Here is a 12,941-nt window from a genome sequence, read left to right as displayed (position 1 = left end):
ACGGACTAGAAGGGTAACTGCCTAAACCACCCCATTTTCTAGGAACTGTTACATCCTAACACTCCAAAACAAACGACACAGCAGGGAAAATCTCAGGGAATTAGTCTAGACCTCAAGGCAAGAGACAATTTTTGGTGACATTTGAGCACTGTTTTGAGAAACAAGTCTATTTATAAATTTTGAAATGTCCTAAGTACCTCAAGCTGTGTGAGATCCATTATTTGCTGCCAGTTATTTCTTGATCAGAAACAAAAGAGTCATTAAATCTTGATTGTTGCCTGTCTCTTTCCACAGACTATAGAAAGCATGAGGTGAAATACCATAAGACATCATAATAGCGATCTCATCATACGTGTGAAAAACACAAACAAGGAATAGAATTGGGGATTTGGGACTTTCGGGCTCATGAGAAAAGGAGATTATTTTCTTGTCTGAGAAGATGACTGCAGGATCAGTTGAGGATGAAAAAAAATTGCCTGGACTAGACAGAAACTCCATGTATTAGAGGAAAGGCCATCCCTTGAGTCAAAGACAATCTTGCTTAAGCCCAAAAGTACACAAAAATATACAGTTAGTAATACATAAATAATCACCTCTCCCCTCAGCCAAATTGAGATAACAATACTGTGCAATCTCATTGCTCCTCTGTTTCGTGAGTAGTACATGGCTGCCACATGTTCTTGTCTGCCAGTCATTTAATGTCAACATAAGAAACTCTGAAAAAGTCTTAAGACTCCAATACTACGGAACTGCTCAGCTGGGATGACCTCACTCAATGGCGAGATACGCATCAGGCAAGTGCCAGGAGCCTTAGAATCAGTTTCAAATTCTACCAGAGACATCCTGTGACATTATGGACAAATCATTTACACTCAAGTCCTTGATCCACAAAGGTGAAGAATAATATTATTCATTCTTACAACATAGACTTTTGTGACATTATACCACAGCAAGGCTACAAACCAATTAAGCCTGTAAGTGGTAACATTAAAAAAAATCATGCCATGAAACAGAATAGAGCTTATAGCCATAGTTATGATGTAATTACTGTTGATATCCTAGTCAGATATGTACACCAAACGTTGTCACCACATCACAAAGAAGTAAACATTCCTTAGAGTATTTGAGCTATGATTGTTTCTCATGGTAATGTTCTTGCCATTTAATAAACGTAATATTACAAGTTTGTCAAAGCAAGATTGATTTTACTGTCCTATCCTTAAAAGTTTTACCGCAATACAACACTCTCCCCATCCTGCTTTTTGTAGTTTACACTTGGTTTTAATGGTTCCTGCTTTTTCAAAGGCTATTTACTTGCAGTGATTAATGAGCTAAACAGGAGTGGGTGAATGGTGGCGGAAAGGTGTAGAAATATTTTCCAGCTTGACTCCTAGCAAGAACAATACCTACCATCCTAGATGGGATTTCAAAAGGGCTTTGTACCAACAGATATTATTTAACATGTTTAAGAGCAATATAGTTGCAATATAGTGGTCATTTTTACTATTAAAGTAACTTCAGAAAGACTGATCAACTACCAAGTACTTTATTAAACTAAAATTTGTCAAATGTTGAATTATAATGCCTCGCTAAAATATTATAAAATAAGCTCCTATAGTCATACTATTTTTTCATCATTCCTAAATAAAGAAAAATCTCAGTTCCTTAGGCATGTTTTTTCTGTATCCTATTTTCAAATGTTACACACTGAACAGGAAGTGCAAAAGAAAAAAAAAAGACTGCAACTTAATAATAACATTACTTTTTAAGCAATGCTGAGAAAGATTACAGACCATTACAATTCATTTCAAATGCTAAGAAAAGATTACTGATTCATACATCATCTTCCTTTTTATGTCTAAGAAAGCTTTTCTCATGTGAAGTATTTGAAGTAAAAGTATGTCCCCTGATATACATTATATGCTTCCCTAATTTCATTAGGAAATCAAATTACGAGTCTGTAGAGTCTTGTACTGTGTATTTTTCTTAGACCTAAGCACTAATCATGTGATGTGTTACACTTTACTTTGCAGAGAATGCCTTTTTCAAAGCATACTGGTATGTCTTGCCATTTGAAAAGAAGCTCTGCTTACTGTCACCATTGGTGATAGGTGAAACCTTTCTCATGCTTTCTCCAAGAATGTATTTTTCCTAGACTAGTTTTCCTTCTCTGTCTTCTCTTCTTTTTCTCTTTGTTCTTCTTCATGATCATAAATGAAGGAGTTTCTCAGCTCTTTGTTTCCTGTAGCCCTTTATCCTTTTCACCTGCCCGTACAATGTCAGACTATCCAACTTCCAGCTCTTCTTTATGTCTACGCTCATCCCTCTTTTCCTCTTCTGAATGTCTCAGTGTCATTCAGCCCTCTCCTTTCCTAAAACAAACGTATCTACTGGTTTTCAGCATCGTAATAGCCTCTATACTTGCTTCTGCAAGAATACCCTATAACCTTTTTGTCTTTCATCTCTAAACTCTTTAGGCACACTGTTTATTCGCTGTCTGGAGTTTTTTTCTACTGGAGCTCTACAAGTCTGGTGTAGTCCCTTGAGCCATTCTTACCAGAATTTCTAATGACCACTTTCTTAGTTAAAGCTCAGCCATACCAGTGCTTCCTCATGTGGGTGAGTGTCACTCACCTCAATCCAGTTGTACATACTCTTCTTGACATCTTGACCTCCTTTTGTGTTCACAACTCTGTCCTCTAGCAGCTTTCCTTTTACCTTTACTGATTTTAGTAGATAGTTTGTGTAGCTCACCATCTCTCACACTTGCATGTCCCTATAACTAACAGAGTATCATTGTTTTACCATAGATGGTCTATCTTTTTCCCAGACAAAATTTTTCTTTTCTAAAAGCAGCTGGATTTTTTAACATGTTCTTTGATTGTTTGGAGCATTGAAAATCTTACCAGTGCAAGAGATGGGAATTTACTTTTGCAAGGTGGAGAGTGCCACAGCAGAAGCCAAGAAGGGTAAGGAAGACAACCCATAATTCAAGCAGAAAGGTGAACGACAGCATCTAACAAGCACATAGTGGAGTTAGGTGCTGGAAGATGTCAAAACAGGGAAAACAGAAGGAAGATGAGGAGCTGGACAGGAAATATCAAGAGAGGTGATATAGCAGACTGAGAGGTGGAACAGTCTGGGATGGAGGCAATCTCTGGGAGCTGTTGTGAACTGCAAAGCCCAGTTTCAGCATGGATTAGGGCGAGATGCATACAAAAATTAGTAAAAAACGTGAGGTATTCGTTCAGAGAAAGAAAAAGGAAGATCCCAGGTGTGCACTGCTGAAGACTGGAGATGTAGGTTTGGGTCAGAAAGAACGGAGAACCTGGAGCAGACCTGGGCTATAGGCTGAAGGGGTAGGTAAGATTTGAGCTCCAGAGGAAGCAGAGTTGGAGGATGGGAGTCCTCTGACAGAGCTGAGATTTTGGAATGAGTTGGGTATCATAAGGCAGGAGAAGTGATAGACAGGTAAGTAGGTGGGGTGAACCAGGCTCTGCGATGGGATGAGAGAAACATAGGTCCCCGGACCAGTCCAGTAGTAGGGCAGCAATAACAAGGATTCTGGCAGCGAAGGAGGAAGGAAGAAGGGAAAGTGCAAACACACAAATACATGCCCCAAGCCTCTGTACTCCTCTCTCTCACCGCTAGAAATAATGAAAGCCCCAGGCCTGTATAGACTGGGGATGTGCAAGGTCTGTCCTTCCCTAAAAAGCAAGCAGTGGCCGCTATGGCAATAGCAATTTATCTTGACTTACTGGAAGGAGGGGCTTAACAATAAAAGATATCTCTCTTGCAGTTTGACACCTGCTCTCTGAAGAGCTGTCATTGCATATGGAATATTACCAAAACTTTGGATTAAAAACAGCACTCGTGAAACAGAGTTGTGGTTTTAGAAGGTCCAGATTAATGGAGAGTAAAAGCACAGCCGGGAGTCTAGACTTCTATGAAGTAGATCATTACAACTTTTCTAAAACAGGTAAGAGAAAGATTTATTAAGTATTCATCGCACCTGTATTCTCCAAAGCAATATAATTTTCCCTATTTCACTGTTACACGCTGATTAATACATACATATACGTATAAATGTCATATTTTTAGAAGTACTTTTTCACAAATATTGTCTTCGGTAGGCAAATTCTTACTCCTTAACTATCCTTCTATTGCAGCTTATGCTTGTCATACAGGACTTCATTAACTCTCAAGTAAGTACATGAACATCATTTTTTAATGAAAAAAATAGTAGTTTAATCACAATACAGATTGAGTCATTAAGAATAAAGGAATTAGATATTAGCATAATCTACTTAGCTAATTGTGCACAAATACTGCTGCATATTACTTACTGTTCCCATCAAACTAGTATGTGTAATAATCTAAGTGTAGTTGAACTAATACGTGAAATGCTCCACTTAATAGTCACATTGCATTATATCCTTCCATATCAATTCAGTTGAACATAAAAAGGGAATACATGAGATGATTACTTTATAGGTAAGATGTTAAAGTAAAAATTGCAAATAATGCTTGGTATTTTTGTAACAAAACCTAGGACTTCCTGTAAAATGCTTTATTAATTTTATAAGATGAGCTAAAAGGATATACTTTAAAAGCACAAGTATCAGAAATATATTGGTGTATGAACAGTCAGAAATGAGGAGAACATATCTGGTGACTGGAATACATTTGTCCTAGATTCAAATACAGTTGCAAACAGACAAACAAAATTCTCAAGAGTAATCCAAACAAATAAAACAGTTCATGTAAAACCAGGGCTTCTACTAGAAAGAATAGCAAGCAAAAGGAGCAAGAGGTAAACATATAATGGATAAGGAATAAAATGACATAAAATAAGCTGTTAACTCAGTTAAATCTCTTAATCTTTCTTCAGCCCAAATTACTCGCTTATTATGACCTTGTTAAGAATGTTAAAAAAACCCACAAGTACGTCAGGGACGAATATGGTTCCTAGGATATATTTACACATACAAAATCAGATATTTTTTAAATAAACAAACACACTAAACCTAACGGAACTTTGCAAATAGCAGTTAAATGCCATATGAATGACTGCTAGTGATAAACTGTGAACTACAATTAGCTATATAGACAAACCAAGATTCTTTTTAGTGACACAGTGTTTCTTAGCTCCAAAAGAAGTTTCCTAAAAAAGCAACAAGGAGGACACAGAGAAGCAGAGACTTCATGATTTAGGGCACTGCAACAAAACAGGCAGTAAATCAGCTCATCATCTGAAACCTGCTTGACTTTTTATAACAGTGTGCAGATGCTGCTAGGGACAATGACAGAGGAGCTTGTAGACACTCATTGTCAGAGAGTCACAGATCTAAGCCCTATTTCTTTCAGGTCTAGCAGAGCAGACAACCCAATAGGCAGACAGAAAACCCGAGTCAATCGAACAGGTCACTTTTAAAAAAATTAAAACTTTTCTAGCATCTTTAGATCCACAACCCATAAGAGGATCGTATTCATTAGACTGCTTCTTACAGGAGAAACATAAAAATTCTACCCATGAATTCAGCACACCTTCTTGTCTTAATTATGAGTGATGGAGCCCATCAAGTTCAACCCTTTCCTGGGCATATGTGTAATACTCTAACATCAAGTGCTCCACCATCAAATCAGAAGTATTCCTTTAATTTTGGATGCCCCATCATGCGATTGCTCTTTCTGTTCATTTAATGTTCAGGGCCATCTCCATCAATGGCTGAAACTGTTCAGCTGAAAAATTAATCTCAATAAACTGGAAGTATATTTTAGCCTTGAAAGCTCAATCCTACTTTCATCAAAGTCTGGCAAGTCTGTTCTTAGTCAGCACTAACAGCATATGCAACTCCTCATCTGTCACAGTATAATGTCACGGTGCTGTTGCTCATTCTGCCACTGCTAAGATGTGCGCATGTGTGTTGGTTGGCTTTGTTTAAGAATACATGGACCTAGCAGTGAACACAGCACTGTTCAGAAAAAGAAAGTTTTCTTAAACTACAGATGCCAAATTTTGGATTTGAACTGTGATGATTATCTACTCACATCCTGTAGCTTGAGTAATTCTGTTGCTGCTAAGACAAAAAACTTGCTGTTGTCTGATACAAAAAAAAAGTCACTTCTGAAAATTGTTAGAACACATACACAGATCTACTGGACATCAGGGTAGCTCCAACGGCCTCAGGATATAGCAGGGCATGCTGACTATGTCTGCTCACACTCAGTGATTGTAGAAGAGTCTTCAAATTCTTCTGATGGAAGACCAGAAGATCTTGTTATAGCACCAAGCTGGGAGTCGAACCCCTTGTGTTCTTCTCTTGCTTATTATGTTACCTCAGGAAAGGTTCTATTTACCTCTGTACCTGTTTCCCTGTATCCACCTTGTAAGTCGCTTGCACCAATGGCAAAGCACTCTGTTTCATGAATCTAGTCTTGAGGTTATGGCCTCTAAGCTCTACTATCATACAAAAAATAAATAGATCATAAGAATATTTTAGAAATTCCAAATATGAATCCCAAGGTAGACACATGGGAATGCCTACATATGCAAACACAGACATATTTTCTAATGACTCTGAGCTCCAAATGCACCTTACCCAGCTGTGCAGTTCCAGCCCCCTCAGCTACAGAACTTCATATGGCTCAACCCCAAGTGCAGTCCAGTAAACTGAAGGTGATGAAGGGCATAGGGAATTTATTAGTTCAGGTCTGTAATTGTGCTAATGCAGTTACAAGGCTACACATCCAGGCTTTATCCAGCCAACTTAACAGCAAACTGGAGCAGGTGGCACAGCTGTCTGCCTCCCTCCATTTAGACCTACCTATCGTCGTTTTCCAGGAGCTTGATGAGATCAGGAATCTGGCATTACAATTCCCTCACGTAGCTATGGCCATGCTGTTCGTAGCCACTTCAGGGTTTATTTATGCTGCCAACACAACTTGGAATCAAGTGCTTAGTGCCTTCATTCGTAATTATTGAAAAGGAAGGCAGAGAGGTAGGAAATACAATTTAATTCAAATCACACATGACATTGAGTCAAGAGGATCTTAGGAAAAGATAATTCCTATACATATTCAAACTCGTTTTAATTGAACACTGTCTAAGAAAATGCTACTTAACTGTATTGTACCTATTAGGGTGGCTACATTTTAAAGAATTTACAAGGATATCGTATAAACTTCAGCTGAAGAAAAAAATTACACAAAGTTTGATACTCACAAAGGCAATGGAGAAAAGTAAGGAAAGAGTACAGTTACCCAGGTTAAAGTACAGCGCTCCAATACTAAACAAAATACATTTAGAGAGCAAACATTCCCCACCTGTGACACACACTGCGAGTAGAACAGATGGCTTTCTATCCGTATTCATTTTCTGGAAAGTCATTTGACTGTGTTTGTTGCCGAGCTCCTAGAGAAACAACTTTCCTTCCTAATTTCATTTTGTACAGTCTGAACTAGGTTTTTGTTAGTTCACTGTCTGGGTGAAACATACATTTGCAAAGCAGGGTTTCACTGCAGCTCATGTTTGTCCTATTTTGACCTGTGTCTGTGAACATACACTTGGAAAAGTCATATTTTATTAAGGTAGACATGAAAGCAAAACATTATGTTCCAAAAACCCACTACTATCAACTTGATGGTTGAACCTGTTAGAAAATGTTCAAGAAATCAATAACATTTTGATAAAGTCCTCTCTTCCATTCAAAGTGTGCTTTGTACTGAGTAAAATTTTGTCCTGTCTTCCAGTCAAGCACCATAGTGGACTTGGTGGATAGATAAATGGCTATTCGGATGACCCTTGCTGTTTGGATGATCTTCGTATAACAAAGATTCTACTTGGACAAACCTTACAGTTTGGCATCTGCTGCATTATTGGGAGAGAGGTTCTAGAAACATGGAAAAACTGCAATAGGTGACAGCTCATTCTGGCAAAATATTCTAGCCTGTTTTTTGTTTTACTAGGAGTACAAAATCTCTAGCATTAAACATAAGACTTTACAAGTATAAAAACCTTGCTTTGAAAAATACACTGCAGATCTATATTCCAGATATTCCATAGTGGGCATTGATACAAACTGGGCCGTAAGACAAAATGAATTCTCTCTAACCCTTCCAGAAGCCAAACTTTCTTGGCCTGGGACGTTAATTTATAGATGAAGGTTAAAATAAAATTTTAAAAAAGGCAGTTTATTCAGCGCTTTAAACGGAAAGATTGCTGTGGCCTTCAGGACAAGCGGGATTTCATCCTGATTTGCTTTGATGTTGTCTTCTGGATGTCAATCACAGCTCGCTGCACAGCTGCTCACATTACACGCAGCCCTGGGCCCAGTATGGATACTCAAGGCAGTCAAAGCAAGAATGGAACGAGCGAGGGGAATTACTATCCCCCTGTCCTCTCCTCTGCTTCTTCCAAAGCTGGACACAGGTACATTAGTGGCTGTTGCTACTGAGGGTGCATGCTTTTTTTTCTCTCATCTATCGTATAATACACTAAATATTAGAAAGGAAAGAATATAAAGGTTTGGATAAAAGTTCATGAAGATCTGCCTGTGCTGGTGTTCCTGCAGAGTAAGCTTTACGTGTTATCTACTTGGCATTTACCTTTTTTTCAGATAGAGGAGAGTCGTACAGCATACTATATTCTGAGCTCTTTTGCCAGTTCAAACATACTGGATTTAACATAAAAGTTTTTAATCTTAAATTCAATACATTTAATTCAATTTTTATTTTAAAAGTTGTTGGTCTCTCTTTTCCCTTCAGGTGTACTCCATGAAAAGATGATGAACGGTACATGCACTATTTTCATTTGCAACAAAAATACTAAGCCGGAGTGGTACTGTTACTTGCTGATTCTGGTTTCCCTTTTTACTTTCTAAGCAGGATTTGTCAGCAATATACTTGCACTACGACATTATGTGTACTGCATAAAGACATGGACTACCAATACTATATTTCTATTTAATTTGGCACTGTGTGACTTTACCTGGACTCTCACGGCATCTTTTTCAGTATATTAATAGTCTCCAGGAGTTAGCTGTCTGTTCCAGTCAACATTTTATCAGATCGTAAGACTATTTTTTAGTATTAATATCTGTGGAAGTGTCTATTTCCTGACACTCATCAGTTTTGACAGATACATAGGTGCTGTCCATCCTATCACTTCGTTAACATGGTGGGACAAAGGAAGGGCCGTGTTTTGTAGCACCGCAGTATGGATCTTCATAGTGATTGCATCGATGCCACAGATCTACTACACAATTGCAGCTGGAAAACAGTATGACATCACTGATCCTCTGGATAGAATTGAAGGACCTTTACAATTCGCAGTGCCATTCACACTCTCCAAGATTGTATTGCGATTCCTAATTCCAGCCACAGTCATCTTTACATGCTATGTGTTGACTCTCAAAGCATTGCTACAACTCAGTAAACGTCAGCAAGGAAGGAACAGACTTATAAGACCTCTGCTACTGATTTCAGCCGCTATGATTGTATTTGCTGTTTCTTTCATACCTTATCATGTTATGATGATGGTGGTACTAATTTACAGAATTAATTGTCAACTATCCTGTGGGAACTTAAGCACATTAATTGCCATTTATAAAGTTACAGAGATCATCTGCAGCATCAATAGTTGCCTAGACCCAATCATTTTTACGGTAGCAAATAAGACATTCTATCAAAGAGCTAACACTATAAAATGTCATCCCAAATGCCTGTGCTGCTGTTGTCTGACAGGAAGGGTAAGGGACATCACTCTGTCCTCAAGGACAATGACTTAATCACCAGTCGACAAAAACATGCATCTCTCCTTGCCCATTTGGCTTCGTGTCATCAGACTCATTTAAAATTTGGTCTCCTGTGTCATACAGCAATGTCTTTAGTAAGCAAGAATAGACAGCAACGCAGTGTAAAACTTATTGTGTGCATCTACTAGAAAAGAAACACTAGCAACTCCTAGCTTTACAGAGTTGGCATTTTAAATATTGCCATAAACATGCCTTAATTTATTGTGAAATAGCACTTCTTACCTGTATGTACATATAACATAGAATTAGCAATGAAGAAAAGTTCTAAGTATCTACTTTAATTCTTGGCCAGGAAAATACAGTAACATATAGAGCACACAGTGTTGCGGAGCCTTCTCATAATTTCTGTTAATTATTTTTTTCATCTTTTTGCAAGTGCTGCTGTGATTGGTCTGTACAATTATTAACAATCATGATGCTTACAGCTGAACTTCTCAAGCATTTACAGACAGTACTTTCTACAAGTACTTCATTTTAATGCTGCTTGCACTAGAGTTCCACTGACACTGCTAGGGGAACCTCACTAACCTGGGCAAGTGCAGCACATTTTTGAAAACAAATCAACAAACAAACAAAAAACCAAATAGTAAGGTAAAGTCTCTGAGACAGTCAGAGCCACAGTGAATCTGTTCATGAAGCAAACAGGCATGGATTGAAGACCTTTATTAATTCTTCCCCTAGGCAGCCAGTGTTCCAGATCGATAGGCAGGGCACACTAGAGGTGTTCTCCAAACCCTGGGCAATTACAGCTGTTTCTTGTAAGTGTTCTGCTTCAGGGCAGCATGTGGTTCTGACATGAACTCTGAACTCATCAACAGGGAGAAATGTGCACAGGAAAAGTTCTGAAATACAGAGGTGGCTGAGCTGCAAGAAGAGTGAGAGACGCTGCTACAGGAGTGCTGCTTCTCCTGTTCAGTTAAGAGTCTTAGCATCACAGTTTTAGGAGAGTCCAAGGTACTTAGTCTAGAGTGCATTACAATCATTAAAACGACACAATATATAGTCAGCAGAATGTCCACCTTCCAGAGTAATTACATACATGCTCTTTCAACACATTGTATGGGCAAAATAATCATGTTCCATAATCAACCACCTGCTAACCTGCTTTCTTGCCAAGTCCCACATGCTACCTTGTTAATTATAAAAGTCCATGTATCAGTGAGTGCATTAACTTTATTTTCAGACGTTACTAGTGACAAAGTACTTTTTAATATACTTCGTACAGTGTCTTAATTCTTTAATTTCCATAGTTCAAATATAATTTTGTTCTCACATGTCTCTATGTGAAAATAATTCTATTCTACATGGGTCTTAAATCTCTCTTGTATATTTTGATCGTTTTGAGTAAATATTTAAATATATATAATATCTAGAACAATGAGGGTTTTTTTAATTATCTATAACTGTGACATGAAATGAAGAACTGGATCAGGATAATCTGAAACACTTCATGTGTATTCTGATGTACCAGCAAACTCACAGCATCTGGGAGCAAAATTGCGTGCCTATATTCCATGCAGGGGAGTTATGCACTCACCTCATTGGAATTGCTTCTTTTTTACTTGATAATTTCTTAATCTTTCCATTTCTCTTATTTTAAAAGAAAAATATTGACCTTTTTTTTTATTGCATGAATTGTCTATTGGAAATATTAACGATGCATTAGCTTCCTTAAGAAAGAGAGCTTTTTAATCCATGAACAGGCACCAACTGGCAATTACCTACTATAATATACACTTACATCTCAGACTGATATAGAAACAATTTCAATGTCATTTAATGACAAAGGTGCTCTCAGCATGAAAAAGGGTAGAACAGGAGAGATTAATGTGAAGCTCTCTCAGGGCTAAATGAGTTTATTGTTCCCACCAGATTGCACCCAAGATTGTAAACAGTAAGCTATTTCCAAAATCAAACACTTGCCATTTTTATCTTTCAATCTGTCTTTAAAGGTATAAATACACAGTCTCTTTCTCTTTTCTCTGCCTCAGTATGGCTCTTCAGTAAGTCAATTTGTCTGTGTTCAGGTGGGGTAAAATTCAATGTGAAATCAAAATAGGCTTTTCTAGACACAAAATTAAATATGAAAACTCATTGCAGTCCTGGGCTAGAAAAGATAACTTCACACCTCTGGGTAGCAGAGATCCTCACGGTTTACCTGCCAGGATTTCTAATATGTGAGTTTTTTCAGGAGAAACAACAATTACTTAGACCTCCTCTAAATTTTCTAGAGATTTTGAATAGCAAAACAGTTGTTTTTCTGTTCAGATAGATCATTTTATTCTCACTGCATATCTACTATATAGATGTTAATGTTACTATTACATATTAAGCAAGTATTATTAGAAAGATCTTTTGTTATTAATAAGCATTCAACTCAGGAGAAATTGTGAAAAACATTATCAAAGTCACTTCTTGATTTTGGAAAAAATTGGAATGGTTTCCTCTTGAAGTGCTGCCTTTATAACACCTATGAATGCAGCCTGTGCTCACAAGTACCCAAAGTTGGTGAGAATAAAATTAAAAAGTTCAATTAAAGATGGATTAAAAGCCTCCAGGGAGCTCAGGATGAATACAATAATTAAAAAGCTTCTCAGATAACCCTTTTACAACTTATATGCCATGTCTTTTGCAAGTAGCATTAATGCAGATTGCAGAGATTCTCAAGCAAAGTCTAGGGTTTCTCTGCATGTGTTTCAGTGTGTAAAAACAAAAACTAAGGCAACAATAAGGAAATGCTTCAAAGTCAATGTGAGAGTCTGACTTAAAAAAAAGCTAGGGAGACATTTGATTCTGTTTGGCTAATCAGAACATTAAATGCATCTACCTGAACAAGAGCGACCTTTATATTATCAGTGTGACTGAGCTATGCAGTATATTGACACAGAAAGATGCAAAATGAGATGCTTTTTACTGTCTGTCAGCATCACCCTACCAAAAAGCTGCATTGTCCAGGGCACACCTGATGGAGCAATGCCAGCGACTGCCATCTTGAGCGTGGGAGAGTATCAAGGAGCACTCACTGTGCTGTGCCAGTGACCAGGGAAGGACCGGGGAAGCAAACAGGCAGGGACCTGCTTTTGCAGGGGAGAATCCAGATCTCAGCCAACTTGGAAGATAAAAATT

The 12,941-nt window shown here is 37.8% G+C and overlaps 1 protein-coding gene across 1 annotated transcript in view; it reads right to left on the bottom strand.

Moving 5' to 3' along the window:
* TMEM117 (transmembrane protein 117) overlaps positions 1-12,941 on the bottom strand; it is a 223,492-nt gene that overhangs the window by 191,835 nt on the left and 18,716 nt on the right.

Source organism: Tauraco erythrolophus, chromosome 4 (assembly GCF_009769465.1).
Source record: "Tauraco erythrolophus isolate bTauEry1 chromosome 4, bTauEry1.pri, whole genome shotgun sequence".
NCBI lineage: Eukaryota > Metazoa > Chordata > Aves > Musophagiformes > Musophagidae > Tauraco > Tauraco erythrolophus.
Note: the sequence above shows the minus strand (reverse complement) of the source record. Positions and strands in the feature narration are given on the sequence as shown.